This window comes from Ursus arctos, chromosome X (genome assembly GCF_023065955.2).
Source record: "Ursus arctos isolate Adak ecotype North America chromosome X, UrsArc2.0, whole genome shotgun sequence".
Taxonomy (NCBI): domain Eukaryota; kingdom Metazoa; phylum Chordata; class Mammalia; order Carnivora; family Ursidae; genus Ursus; species Ursus arctos.
The window spans coordinates 91,261,310-91,277,287 of NC_079873.1; the positions used below are offsets into that span (position 1 = coordinate 91,261,310).

General features: G+C 40.3%; 1 pseudogene; it reads right to left on the minus strand.

Annotated features, from left to right (window-relative positions):
- Window positions 1–6,188: 6,188 nt before the first annotated feature.
- Window positions 6,189–7,379, minus strand: LOC113241187 (F-box/WD repeat-containing protein 2-like; annotated as a pseudogene).
- Window positions 7,380–15,978: the final 8,599 nt, after the last annotated feature.

Here is a 15,978-nt window from a genome sequence, read left to right on the forward strand (position 1 = left end):
GGGTTGGTCCTCTGAGTTGGCTGCCATCAAATAAAGCTTATCTGGACAGCAAAGAGCCAACCACACTTGCTTCAAACCAAGATCACTAAGAAAAGCAGGGATAAAATACTCATTTGTCCCTTTATTCATTCAAAAATATTTATCCAAGGGTCGTTTGGGTGGCTCGGTTGGTTAAGTGTCTGCCTCGGGCTCAGGTCATGATCCTGGGGTCCTGAGATCGAGCCCCACGGTGGGCTCCCTGCTCAGCAGGGAGTCCACTTCTCCCTCTGCCTTTCCCCTTGCTCCTGCTCTCTCTCTCACACACACACACACAAATACATAAATAAAATCTTAAACAAACAAACAAACACCAAAAAAATATTTATCCAGGGCTTAATCAATGATACAGATTGAGATAGTACTGGGAAAACAGCAGTGAAAAAAATAGACATGGTTTCTACCATCATATGAACTTACCTACCGTGGAAAATAACATTGAGCAAATAACAACATGTGAGCTGAATTATGAAAAACAAAGCAAAGGAGCGGTGGGATGTATAGCAGAGTTTCCTCCTTTCCCCAGGTAACCTTACTAAAACTGAAAATATTCCTGGGAAAGCAGACTACTACCCAGTTGTAAATGATTCAGTCGTTAAATCATTAGAATCAACTGCATTTTCTCATGAGAGTAGGGATGAGGAGGGAATGAACACAATGTCTTGGGGTCAAAGACAACTGGAAATAAGGAAAATATTATATATGCTAATTTTTTTATACCAGGGATTGTCGTGACCAGCTCAAATGCCAACAGTGAAGGAATCAATAAAATATGAGTGAAGGCCGCTGGGTGAATGGGAGAAGATATAGTGTGGAGGGTTCTAGAGAAGTGGATCAGGCATCCTACACAGCTCAGTCGCTACTCGGCTGCAGCTGCAGGGGTATGTGTGGTCAATATTTCCAGATCTTTCAGCTGTAAGAAAAGTCAGAAGTCTAGGCTGCAATGTAAAATTTCTCAATTTTAAATTGTTGGCACTTTATTCATTACACGTTTAGCCATTGTTAAAATTATGTACTAAGCAAAATATATCTGTAGCCGGGATGTGGCCAGGGGTCACGACTTCGCAATTTCTCTTCTATATGATCAGTGAAAAGATTTGTGAAATGGGAGAGGTTAGAAAGGGAAATGGAGGGACAGTTTTGAAGAGCGTGAAAGGGAAGAAAACTGAGGAGTTAGCAATGCTTTAAGATGCTTCCAAGGTCACGGAGGAAAATACTAACTGAACAGGTTTTTTTTTTTGAGAAAAGAGCACCCAGGAAATGGAGGTTTTTTGTTTGTTCGTTTTAAAGATTTTATTTATTTATTTGACAGAGAGAGAGGCAGCGAGAGATGGAACACAAGCAGGGGGAGTGGGAGAGGGAGAAGCAGGCTTCCCGCTGAGCAGGGAGCCCGACTCGGGGCTTGATCCCAGGACCCTGGGATCACGCCCTGAGCCAAAGGCAGACGCTTAATGACTGAGCCATCCAGGCACCCCAGGAAATGCAGTTTTGCTAAAGAGGTGCTAAATGAAGTCTTTCTACCCAGAGTAACTACTATTCTTATTTGTGTGTTTATAATTTCTTCTTATTACATTATAATTATTATAATATATATAATATATTATAATATATTAATTATATTACATTATAATTACTTCTTATTATAGTGTGATTGTATGTTAGATGTGTCAGAAACACAGGACCACGACACGTATCATGGGTGCTACGGACCAAACTGTGAGAAAATAAATGTCTATTGTGTTATTTTGCTGTGGTGGCCCTAGCAGACTAATACAATGGCAATACACGGTTTATGGAGGCAATCAGATCTGACATCCACCCGATTCACTAATAAGAACGTCAGAGCATGTGCGGACGTTGGAGAAATGGAGCACGTGGGGCTGCCGAGTTCATACCATGAAAGAGTTAATGGAGAGTTCTATGGAAACCAACATCTCTGGCAAAGCTGTTCCCTTTCAGTGGCAACAGCTGCCTCTGTGAGACCACAGCCAAGCCCTCAGTGATGCGCCGGAGCCTGCCACCGAGGTAAGGCCATTCATCAGAAAGATGAACTGGCAAAGGAACAGAGCAGGACAAGGTAGGGCCCTCTAAGCTTCTCTGTCTCGCACTATATCTCACTTCCACAAACTGCCTGGTTCACTTCTGCCTTCCCAATGGCCAACTCGGATGCAGAATTACATAGGGAGGAGGATTCTTGAAAGCATAGCTCCCAGTGTTAATTGGGAAGAAGAGTGTTTTGTGGATAACACACGTCCAGGCACAGAACATTACCATCAACAAGATATTATTCACTTTTGAACTTAGAAACAGACGGTATGCACTCATCTCTGACTCGGTCTTTTCACTCAATGTTATGAGTCTGAAATCAACCGTGTTTATGGGGGCTGCCCGACTTGGTTTCTTTTTTATTCCTATAGAATATGCCATAATTTATCCATTCTCCTGCTGATGTACATTTGGGCTGCTTCTTGTCTCTGGCTTTTGCAAAGAATGGTTAAATAAAGAATGCTGTCCATGTCTTCTGAGACTCAGGGGCAAGAAGTTTCTATGGTGTATGCATGAAAGTGGGGTTCCTAAGTATGTGCATTTTTGAATTTTCCAGATAATGCCAAATTATTTTCCAAAGTGGTTTTCCCATTTTGAATCCCAACAGTAGTGTGTAAGAGTTCCCATTACTTCGTATCTTGGAAGACACTCGGAATACGCAAGCTTTTCATTTTTGTGATTTAGAAGGAATAAAACTGTATTTCATGTGCATTTAGTTTTCAATTCCTTGATCACTAATGAAAATTAGCATACATTACTATAATTTTTCAGCTTTGCTTTTTGTGAAATTCTATTCGTGGAGTTAGTCCATTTTTTTGTGTTAGGTCATTTGTGGTTTTCTATATTGAGTCATAGGGGTTATTTATTATGTCTGTCAGGACTTTGGCCGTGAAATGTGTTGTAAATATCTTCATTTAATTTTTGACTTGTTTTTAAGTATATAGTGCTTTCAATGAACAGAATATCTTAATTTTAACATAATCAAACACATGTCTTTTCCTTTATGGAATTTTATCTTGTATATTTATAAAGAAATCCATTCTTACCTGAGATCAAAAAAATATTCTTCCATACATTCTTCTAAGAATGTTTTGATTTTCTCATGTATTTAATCTACTGTGAACTTATTGTGTGTGGCATGTGGTTTTTGTATCTCCGTTGAATATACAATTATATTTTTATCTAAAATGGATAAATATTTCTCTCAGCACTGTTTCATCACTTACTGAATGGTCATTCCCTTTCTATTTACTTGCAAGGCACCTCTGTCACATATCCATCTATTATCCAGTTACCATCTATCTTCTTCCTCCTTTCTTCTTTCCTTCCTTCCCTCCCACTTGGCCTCCCTCCCTCCCTCCCTCTTTTCCTCCCTCCCTCCCTCTCTTCCTCCCTTCCTCCCTCCCTTCCTTCCTTCCTTCCTTCCTTCCTTCCTTCCTTCCTTCCGTTCCATCGTGAACCACTAGTCTACTTATGTAGCCCTGATCCAGCACCATATTGTCTCAATTTCTGTATCTTATATAAAATTTCGAGATTAAGCAGAAGTATTTTCATTTTTCTTCTTCAGCAGTGTGTTCCCTTTTAGCTTTTCCACATGGATTCCATGATCATATTCTCAAGTTCTAAGAAAAAGCCTGTCATTATTTTGATTGGAATGCATTGAATCTATGGATGAATATTGGAAGAAGTGACATTTTGGATTGATTTTCCCATACAAGAACAAAATTAATTTTACCATTTATTTATGTCATCTTTAGTTATTTTCAATAAAGTTTTATAACTTTCACCATAATGTTCTTAGATATCTTTTAATACTTCAACTATAGGTGCCATATATTATTATTTTTTAAACATCTTTATTGAAATATAATCCATATACTATACAATCCACTCATATAAAGTGTGCAATTTGGGGCTCCTGGCGGGCTCAGTCAGTAGAGCATTCAGCTCTTGATCTTGCAGTTGTAAGTTCCAGCCCCACATTGGGTGTAGAGAGTACTTAAAAATAAAATCTTTAAAGAAAGTGTACAATTCAATGGTTTTTACTATAGGCACCGAGCTGTGGCGCCATTGCTACAATTTTAGAACACTTTTATTTACCCAACGAAAAAATCCCATATCCACTAGTCATCACCTTCTAACAGCCTCCATCTCTCTCCCAGGCCTACGCAGTGACCAACATAATTTCTGTTTCCTTGGGTTCGCCTCCTCTGGACACTATGTAAACGGAATTATACAATCTGTGGGCTTTTGAGTCTGGCTCTTCTCACTAGGACAAATGCCTCTGTGAGTCCATGCCTTTGGTTGCGTTGGACATATTCCCAGAAGGGGACTTGCTACATCATGAGGTGACTCTATGTTTCTGTTTTGTGGAAGGGCCACCATGCTGTTCTCCACAATGACTGCGCTAGTTTACATTCAACAAACAATGGCAAGCTTTCGCATTTCTCTACATCCTTGTCTACACGTTATTATTATTTTTTTAATAACAGCTATCTGTGATGGTGAATTTTATGTGTCAATTTGTCTAGGCCACAGTACCTAGATATCTGGTCAAACATTACTCTTTATGTTTCTTTGGAGGTACTTTTCTAGATGATATTAAAATTTAAACCAGTAGACATTGAATTAATGAGATTACCCATCATGATGGGGGGGTGTCTCATCTAATCACTGGAAGATCTTAGTAGAAACAGACTGATCTCCTTCCCAGAAGAGGGAATTTTGCAGCAGAATGCCTTTGGATACCAATTGCAGCATCAACTCTTCCCTGGATCTCCATTCTGCTGGCCCACCTTGAAGTCTGTGAACTTGCCAGTCTCTACAATCTTGTGAGCCAGTTCCTTTAAATCAATCATCAATCACTCCTATACATCCCGTAGGTCCTGTTTCCTTAGAGAACTCTGACAGATACATCACTCTAATTGGTAGGCAATGGGTTTCATTTGCATTTCCCTAATGATTTGTGATATTTATGATATATCCAATTATATCCCTTTATTGGGGTATAATTTACATAAAATAAAATATACACGTTTTACATGTATAGTTTCATATGAATTTTGACAAATGTATATGTCAGTATAACTGCTATTACACTCAATATGGAAAACATTTCCATCACTCCAACAGTTTCGTCTTAAATCTTTTCAGTCAATTCCCCCAACCACCCTAGCCCCAGACAAGAACTGATATGCTTTCCGTCACTATAGATTCAATTGGCTTCTTCTAAAATTTCATATAAAGTGAATCATACATTATATATGCCTTATGTATAGGTCCTTTCGTACAGCATAGTATTTCTGGATACATCCATTTAATTAAATGTATCAGTAATTCCTTCCCTTTTATCACTCGGTACTATTCCATTGGACAAATACACCTCAATTTCTTTACACATTCACAATTTGGTGAGAAATGTTTGGATTTCCCAACCCCCCCCCCAATTTTTGGCAATTATGAATAAAGCTGCTGGGAAATTATATCACAGTATAGTTGATTTCTAAATTATGGCAAACATACCAGGAGCAAAATAGCAGACGAGGAAGCTCCAACTCTTTATTCCCGCATGCAAATATTAAAACACCAACAGAAAATGGCTGACCATATGTTTTGTGAGAAGACAGGGATTCTTTAAACCTAGATATATACCTAGGATTGAAATTGTGGGATTGTATGGAAAAATATATGTTTTACTTCATAAAAAATAGCTAAAATGGTTTCCAAACTGGTAGTAGCATTTTATTAAAAAAAATTTTTTTTTTTTTTAGACAGAATGTGTTCTACCGGCAACCCATGAGTAGGTTAATGAACCATATTAGTTTCTTTACGTGAAAATAACATTCACGAAAGATGAACCCAAAATGCATCCTCCTATATTGACCAACAGAACTAAGTACAAATGAAGTCAACGGTGTACCCCATTAGCACGCTGCGCTGTATGTCAGGAAAATGAGCCCTCCTCCACCCCGAGCCCTGGCCCCCCGGCACACACGGATAAACGATAGTGCACTGTGCGATGATGATACTGTCAGACAAGAACTTTGGTTCATGCAGTCGACTGCCATAGAGGTGGCGCTGAAAACCCGCAGCCCTCACACCCAAACTCAGTCGGCGGTGGTCGGCTTATGGAGTTGGCTGTGCTCCTTCCACAACCTCAGGCCCGCCTGGAAGCTCGAGCCTCTCCTTGATGTCCTGTACTCTGGCAGAGGCCAGCGGCTCATCAGGCTCTCTGTCTGCAAGTCCACGATACACAGGCAGCGGCTTGTCCGACAGCGGGGCAAAGGCATCTCCAAAGCCACGCAAGGCCAAGTTTGCTCTCTCAGGATTCCAATGACCCTGAGAATATCACGAAAGGCAAAGCCCCGCCGTGCCAAACTACAGACACTCTCTTTGCCATCATACCTGAAGTCTTGGCTGCGGGCAGGTACTTCTGGCCTCAGAGACAGATGTCTTCAAGCCCTTGCAGTTGATTTCTCTCCCAGTTGGCCAAATCTGGATCTCATCGTTGTCCACACTCCAGAGTATGCAGTCTCCAGGGCTGTGCAAAAGAGACCTGGCTTCACACTCTTGCAGAATCACCTCAGTGATCCATTCCGTGTGCTCTGTCCCAGCAGATAAAGCCCATCTTTTCACAGTGAAACCTTCAGAGCCAAGATACCCGGTTCACCCTTGTAGTCAAAGCCCCTGGGTGACCCCGGAAGTGCTGGGTCCTGGCTTCCGGAACTCCATTCCCAACAGGCCACAGTGTTGTCAAAGGAGCCCGTCCCAAGCTTCCGCTCATCACACTTCACTGCTGCACAACTGTGGGTCTGGATGTCGTAAATGCACCGCCCTGTGCTCACATCCCACAGCTTTGCAGACAAGTCGTCCGACCCTGTGCAGAGAAATCCATCTTTGTCGTGAAGTGCTGACACTCTGGCAGCGTGTCCCATTAATGATGAGGGCTCAAAGGCTTCAAGGTTCCAGTTGCTTCCTTCTCTAATGGGCCTTCAAACAAACTTTCTTCCAGGGCAAGGCGTCCTGAACAGAATCATTTACGTGCCAGCCCAAATTTTTACACGCAGTCTGAGAATCCAGCCGTTTTAACAAATAAAAACTGAGCTCCCAGGGAAGGAGTTTGAGGAAGTCTCCAAGTTATTGGAGAGATGCCTGGGCTAGACGGCCCCGCTCGGACTAATCAGGTGATCCAGAGTTTCATTTTTCTGCCAGTCCCTCCGAGAAAGAAATGTAACAGAAATGTTACCAAGCCACACCTCGAAGTCCCTTCTGTCCATAAAGTTATGGAAAAATTGACCTGAGCGAGCACCGCAGGGGCCGGGAACCTCGAGCCAGGCTCACACCGACTAGGTGCTCTGGGCTGCCAGAGCCTTCCAGCAGCAGGTGCGCTGGGCAGTCCCGGCACCTGCAGGGAGAGAAAGACAAAGGGCCCTGACACCTGTAACAGCATCTTAAACTTCCACCAGCAACAGAAGCGAGAGTTCCAGTTGTTTCAAATACTTGCCAAATATGGAGTTTGGGGCCTTTTAACTGAACCATTCCGTGCTGTGTTGTCATTTCTCATTGTGGTTTTAAGTTGCGTGTTCTCTAGGAGTGGCTGATGCTGATTGTGTCCTTACTACTATATGCGTGTATAAACTATTTTTATATTTTATATTTTTATATATTTATTATATTTTACTATGTATATAATTTTTTAACTGTTCAACTATTTTGCCCGTTGTATTAGTGGGTTGTCTTTTTGGTTTTTTTAGGTGAGCTGTCTTCTTAATAAAGAATTGCGAGTGTTCTTTCTATATTTTGGTTAAAATGTTCATTTTAAGATGTGTATTCAAATGTATTTTCTTCATCAGTGCCTGGTCTTTCCACTTTTTTTTAAAAAGATTTATTTATTTATTTATTTATTTATTTATTTATTTATTAGAGAGAAAGAGAGAGCAGCAGGCAGAGGGGGAGGGAGAAGCAGGCTCTCCACTGAGCAGAGGGTGTGCCTTTTCACTTTCTTAATGGCACCTTTAAAGATATAAAAGTATAATTTTGAGGAAGTCAAATTTGTTAACTTTTTTCTTTTATAGTTTGTGCTTTTTGTGACCCATTTTTTGAAAATCTCTGTATTTGACTAAGGAGAGATAAAAATTTATCCCCAAATTGTTGGCCCACATATTCTGTGGGACAGGAATTAACCCTGGGCTTAGTAGAGATGTCTTGTCTTTACGGTGTCTGGGCCCTCAGCTGGCAGAACCAAAACCTGAGTATTATAATCTTTGGAAGACACGTATACTACTGTGTAAGTTAATGCTGATTATCCATTGAGACCTTAGTTTGGATTTTCAGTTGGTAAGCCTACATATGGCGTCTCCATGTGACCTGGAGTTCCTCAGAACATGGTGTCATTTCAAGGGCATTTTAAGGGCAACTATCTCAAGAAAAAGGAAGATTGGATCTAAACTATATCCTTTTTATGACCTACCCAGAAATCATATAACATTATTTCTACTACACTGTATTGGTCAGAGAAATTACAATTCCCTACCCAGATTCAACAGAGAGAGGACAGAGGGAGGAGGTGTCACTCACATTGTCACATATATGGGGCATAAATTGGCCATGGACCTGCCATCTACCACTGTCTGTCCTCTGGTCAAAATAATTCACATTCTTCCTACACACAAAATTCACATGTGCCTCTTCCAAAACCCCCAGACTCTCATCCCATGAAGTAGCAGGTTCAATCTCACCCAGGATCTCACCTACATCCGTACTATGTTGGATGAGGCTGCTCAGCTGTCGTATCTCACGTGCATATGGCCAAGTGTAGCTCCTCTTGATTTGAAAATCCTGTGAACTGAAGAGATGTTATCTGTCACTCACACCCACACACATACACACACCAACATGAAATGTTTGACAGGCATAGATCCTCCTTTGCAAAGGGAGAGAAGCACGAGGCATGTTGGAGTCAATGGTCCATAGCAATTTAGAAATCCAGTTAGATACATGTTGCTAGTTCCTTGATTAGGGCTCAGTCGTTCTGTCTGGGAATGACTCACCAAAGCTCTTGGTTCTATGCCTTTATTCATCCTTCCTTCTCAATAAAAACTAAGATGTGTTTGTAACTGGCTTTTCTTATTTCTCATCATCCTTCCTACTCATAGAAAGTTGGGGCTACAGGGGTGCCTGGGTGGCTCAGTTAAGTTTCTGCCTTTGGCTCAGGTCATGATCTCGGGGTTCTGGGATCGAGCCCCACTTCGGGCTCTCTGCTTGGTGGAGAGCCTGCTTCTCCCTCTGCCTGCCACTTCATCTGCTTGTGCTCTCTCTCTCTGCCAAATAAATAAAATCTTTTTAAAAAGTTGGGGTTACAAAAATCTCTTTTAATTTTGTAGTCCAAGCAGATAGAGGTCTTTCAAAAACATAGTGATTTTCTTATGAATCAATACATAATCTTCTCCATTAACAAAAGCCACACTCATAAATCTCTTTGAGTTTAGCCCTGCTTTATTTGGGCATCCCATACGACTTCTGGGGAATACTAAATGCTCTTTAGATCTTGCAAACGCCATCGTTAAATAGAGAAGATCTGTGAGACAAGTCCTTAAAGATCTTTAAGGAAGCTTTTGTTCAACTAAATGATTCTTTGAGGTACCACATTAGATTTTTCTGTGGTCCTACAAAGGATCTCATAATCTTACTAGGCATTTTCTCTTTTCTCTGAAACCCTTCTTTAAGTCTAGAATCTTGGAAAGTCTGAAAGTAACAGTTTTAGAACCTTTCTTCGTATTTAACCGTTCTTCCTTTGAGTTATTTCTCTAACATTTTTCTGTAAGCAACAAGAAGTTAGATGGCCCCTTCGATACTTTGCCTCAAATCTCTTTAGCTGCTTCATTCGATTTATTACATATAGTTTCTATTTTCCAGATATCTGTGGGTGACATTGTGTCTAAACTTACAGAACAAGGTTTTCCTTTCCTCCATGTTCCAATGACAAATTCCTTACTTTCCTTTAAGCCTTAAATGACACATTTTATGATGGCCTTCATGCTTCCACTGATAATCTGAAGGCTTTTCCAACTTTGGCCTAACATCTGGGACTCAAAACACTGCCATGTTAGGTTTCGCTTTTACGGCAGCATCTCCATGTAACAGATATCTTCTGTTAGTATGGCTGTGTGACAAATTAGCCCAACACTTACAATGTAAAGTCATCATTGATTGTGACTCATGGATTTCACGGGTCAGGAATTCAAACAGGGGAAAAGTGGGGATTTTTTTTGTCTCTGCTCCCCAGTGTGTGGGACCTCAGCTGGAAAAAAACCACCCCTGCATGTAGAATTTTTTGCATTCTCCTCCAACTAAACTTAGCCCCTCCCACTGCCCTGGTGGCATTTCTTCATTATGGAGTCAGGAGGGGTGGTTGTGTTGGGAGCAGCCCCAGGTTAAAACACCACGGATTTCCACTGTTCTTACTAAGATTCAGTACGTTTTCTCGAATGCTTCTTACATTGTTTAATGCTTTTGACAAATTTTCAGAGTTTTTAAATTGTAGTTTTCTTTTTTTTTAAATAATTTTGTCCATTTTTAGTACTGCTTTTCCAGGACAGGAATTACCAAGATCCTCATTCAACCATACTAGAAGTTCCCTCCCCCTCTGCTTTCTTCACCTTCATCTCTGAAAGAAATTTGCACTGAGTAAAGAATTTGTGCTCTACTGTGTTCTAGCCCGTATTATTTTCAATAAGAAATCTACCATTGTCCTTATCTATGTTCCAGAGCATATAATAAGCATGTTCTTTCCTCTAAATGCTTTTAAGATGTTTTCCTTATTGACAGGCTTACATGATTTGATCACAGCATAACTTCAGGTCACTTTCTTCATGTGTCTTGTGCTTAGAGTTCATTCAACTTCCTGAAACTATAAGTTGATTATCTGCATCAACATTGGAGCCATTAATTCAAATATTCTTTCTATTTCCCCACTTTCTCCTCTCCCTCAGGGACTCCAATTCCACGTATATTGGCAGCTTGGATTTTTTTTTTAATGTATTGCACGTATGCCCTATTCATTTTTCCCCTCTGCTTCATTTCAGATAGTTTCTATTATCACATTTGTATTCACTAATCATTTATTCTGCACTGTCTGCTCTGTTGTTAATAACAGTCAGTGTATTTTTTATCTTAGACATTGGGATTTTATCTCTAGGAATTTTATTAGGGTCTATTTATATTTTCCATGTCTCTATGTAATATATTCAATTTTTCTGTAGCTTCTTGAAGATGTGGAACTATACTAATAACTATTTTAATGTCTTTTTCTACTTAATCTATAATGTCGATTTGGGGTCCTTTATGATTGATAAATATTTCTCATTGTTATGTTACTATGTTCCTTATTCATTGCGTGCCTGTTAATTTTGACTGGATAACAGCCATTGTGAATTTCATCTCGTTTGGTGATGGATATGTTGGCATTCCTACGAATATTCTTAAGCTTCATTCTGGGGTATATTTAAGTTACGTGGAAAGAGTTTGATCCCTTTGGGTATTGTTTTTATTGCTGTCAGGTGACACCAAAGCAGTGTTTAGTCTAGCATTATTTTTTCCTGCTCCCGAGGTAAAAACAAAACCAAAAACAAACAAAAAACTTCCGAGAACTCTACCTAATGCTCTGAATTATGAGATTGAGATTGTTCACTCTGGATGGTGGGAACAGGCTTTATGCTTAGCCTCACATAAGCTCTGAAGGGTGTTTTCTGTAATTCTTTTGGGTGATTCTTTCTGCAACCTCACACATAAGCAATGATCAATATTTTTAGCTAAACACTCTAGGAGAGGGGCGCCTGGGTGGCTCAGTGGGTTAAGCATCTGCCTTCGGTTCAGGTCAGAATCCCAGGGTCTTGGATAGAGCCCTGTGCTGGGCTCCCTGCTCAGTGGGGAGCTTGCTTCTCCCTTTCCCTCTGCTCCTCCCCGCACCACTTGTACTCTCTCTCTCCTCTCAAGTAAACAAATAAAATCTTAAAAAAAAAAACAAAGCAAAACAAAAAAAAACTCCAGGAGATTGCCTTGCAGATACCAAGTTCTCTCTGTGCAGTTATCTCTTCTTCACTGCTCGTCCCTATGAATTCTAGCTGCCTTGGCCTCCCCAGACTCCCAGCTCCATCTGTTCAACTCAGGGAGACCGCTGTGTTCCACCTGAGTCCCCCATCCTATGTTCTGTGGCCTGGGGATTTGTTCTAGACACTACTTGGGACCTATTAGGGAACAGATGATTTCTTCTCTGATTCTTAGAGATCAATGTCCATCATTACCCAGGGTCCAGTATTTGGAGGACCAACTTTAATATACTTGTGTGGTTTATTTGTTGTTTCAGGTGGTACGTTAATAATCAATGTAACTCTTATGTCCACCCACAAATTCTTCAAATTGATTGCTCTCTATTCTTTCATATAATTTTAAATCGTGACTGATACAATTTTCCCTTCAATCTGAAGAACTTCCTTTAACTAGTTTTTGTAATGCTTGACCACTAACACTGAATTATGGCAGCTTTTGTTGGACTGATTTTGTGTTTTCGTTGTGCCTTCTTTTTTAAAGAGTATTTTCACTGGCATAAAATTCTAGGCTAACTTTTTTTGGTTGTTTCTTTCAGCACTTACCAAATTCTCACTGTCTTCTGGCATGCCTCTTTTTTCTGATAAAATATCTATCATCTTTTTAAAAAATTTTTTCTCGGGGTACCTGGGTGGTGCAGTTGGTTGAGCACCCGACTCTTGATTTCAGATTAGGTCGTGATCTCAGGGTCATGAGATCGAGCCCTGCATGGAGCTCTGCACTCAGTGTGGAGTCCGCTTGAGCTTTTCTCTCTCCTTCTGCCTCTGCCTCTCCTGCTCGTGCTCTCTCTCTCTCTAAAATAACTTAATTAATTTTTAAAAAAGATTTTGTTCTCTTTGTGTATTCATCTTTCTTTTGGTTGATTGAATGATGTTTTTCTTTGCTAGTTGTTTTCAGTTACTTGATCATGACGTGTTTCGGTGGTAGTGTTGTTTTCCGCTTGAAGTTTGCTGAGATTCCTGGATCTGTGTTTAGACTTCTTCTCAGACTTGGAAAATTTCAGCCATTATTTTCTAAATTTTTTTGCCCTCCTTCACTTCTGATATTACAGTTATACATATGTTAGCCAGGTTCCCTGATGGTCTGCTAACTTTATTCACTGTTTTCTCTCCCTGCAGCTCAGTTTGGATGGTTTCTATTTCTACATCTTAAAGAGCCTATCCTTTATTCTTCGGTATTCAACTCACTGCTTTTCTCTTCTAGTAAAGCTTTCATTCTCAATTGTATATTGCTCATTACTAGAATATTCATTTGGTTCTTTTTGTAGCACTGGTTTCTCTCCTCATTTTCATGTGTTTCTGGAATTCCTTGGGCATATGTATAACAGCTGTTTAAAATGTTTGTCTGCAAATTCTACCATCTCTCTAATTTCTGGGTCTGTTCCTGTTGACTTCTTTCCATTCAAGTTCTAGGTCACACTTGCCTGCCTCTGTGCACGTCTATTAATAGGAATTGGACGCTTCGACAGTGTGAAGTTTACATTGCCAAGTATTGGAAATTTGTTATCTTGCTTTAGCCAGGGTTGGATTGTGTTATGACTGGCATTAAGTGTACTTTTGGATCAGCTTGACTCTTTTGAAGCCAGTTTAAGGCTTTGCGGCACGGGTCTAGGATGGCATTTATTCTAGGGCTTGTGTAGTCCTATTTCTAAGGTATGACACTGGCGGGATTCTCAACTGAATGATTTAGACGCACAGCAAATTTCACACCAACTGCTGAGAATTTGACTATTTCACCGCCCTGGGAAAGCTCTGAGAATTGCTCGTCTCAGAGCTATTGTATTTTGATTTCTCCGTGGATTTTCACCTTCTTCGGGGGCGTCTTAGTATTCTGCAACGGACTCAAGGAATCACCTACAAATACTCTAGAACACTTTCTTTGACTAGGTCCCTCTTGTTCACCAATTTCAGGGACCTCAGCCTTCCCAAAGGCCAATACCTGTCTTCTCAAATCAGTGAAAATGTCTATTCTCTCTTTAGCTTTCCACTGCTTGTTCTGTTGATCCAGAAAGTGTCTCTGGAAAGAGAGACAAAATGATCATAAAACTCATTTCATGGTTTTCACTTCTCTCCAGGGTAAAAGTCATTCACTTTCTATTGTCTAATGTTTGTAGACAGTTTTTAAACACCTTGCCCAGGGACTGCTGGGTGGCTCAGTTGGGGAAGCGTCTGCCTTCAGCTCAGGTTATGATCCCAGGGTCCTGAGATCGAGTCCTACATCGGGCTCCCTGCTGAGCAGGGAGCTTGCTTCTCCCTTTGCCTGCTGCTTCCCCTGCTTGTGCTTATGATCTCTCTCTGACAAATAAATAAAATCTTTTTTTAAAAATTGCCCAGTTTTCTAGTGGTTTTAGAAGGACCTGTTTCTCCATCATGCTAGAAGCAGAAAATGGAACCTGACTTGTAAAAATTTCTCTGGTAAGTTGTTTAACTTTAAATTGCATTTTCTGGTTTTTTGATATGGGTATATAGAAATGAACTTTAACGTTTTAATATTACATCCAGAAACCTGACTTTTCTAAGATAGTTCTGATAATTTATCTGTGGTTACTTTTTCTAGCTTTCTATAGAGACCATTTTATCATGTGTAAATAATAACTTTTTGTTTTGAGCTCTCCCAAACTTACACTTTGTGATTCCTTTTATTGCTTCCTACACTGCTAGGACTTCTGGCCCATGATATATAGAAATAGAGTGAGCCATGCTATCTTGTTCCCAATTTTAAGGTAAACACTACCATTGTTCTGCCATAATGTCTGATGTGTTGTACAGCGTTCACTTAAATACTCTATATTGCATTGACGAAGTTTGCTTCTATCCCTTTGTATTTCTCAAGTGTGAAATCAGATCACCAGGGGTCAGAAACAAGCTCCAGACCAATTGGTTAGCAAGTAAAGGCTGGGGTAAGAACTCCTCATTATACTTAAGTTAACCAAGGCAAGAAAGGTCAAAAATCAATGAATCAATGTCCATGTCCCCAAAAACAGCGTTCTGAATTCATCAATGGTCTTGAGGCTGACATTAAATTTAGTTCCCAACAGAGCTGTGTAGGTATCCCCAGCTTAGCTGTGAAGTAGTATCAGGGTAAAGGTGTCACTAAGTCCTAGGCAGCAGTCACTGTTGGCTAAGAGAGCAGTGCGTGTGAGCTGTGATATAATGAAATACGACCTTTCCATTTTAAATTGCTAGAGACAAGGGGTGCAATTATCAACTTTCTTTGCCAGCTGGCCAAACTGAACGATTGAGATAATGCTAGAAAAAAGATTCCATTCATTCTTCCTTCAGAAAAGGTTTGCTCTGCCAGAAAATATGCTAGAAACTGAGAAACCACAAGAGAATTAAATTCACATGGTCTCTATCTTTCCACACAGAGCTTGAAGTCTAATGGACTCGTGGGTGATTTGGGTCCATAGTTGTCCTTCAGGGCTGCTCCATTTCCGTTCTGCAAACTTTCTTCCCATTCACGCACCCATTCAGTTAGTGCAATGCCTGCCAGCCCGGGTATTGGACTGCCCCTCTTTCTACCTTCTACCCACAAAATAAACACGTGTTATAATCAGTTCACAGAGGTTCTCCAAATTCCTCTGCTCACAGATCACTTAGTGTTTCAGTAATTGTGTTCACTTTCCTTCTACCAGGCCATAAGAAGATCTCAATTTCAAACAAATAAGTAGTTAATTTCCAACAATTTGGTAAGTGGAGTGTTTTGCAGTTTTTTTCTAATTCCCATATAGTTAACATACAGTGTTATACTAATTTCAGGTGTACAATGCAATGATTCAGCAATTCAGTGCTC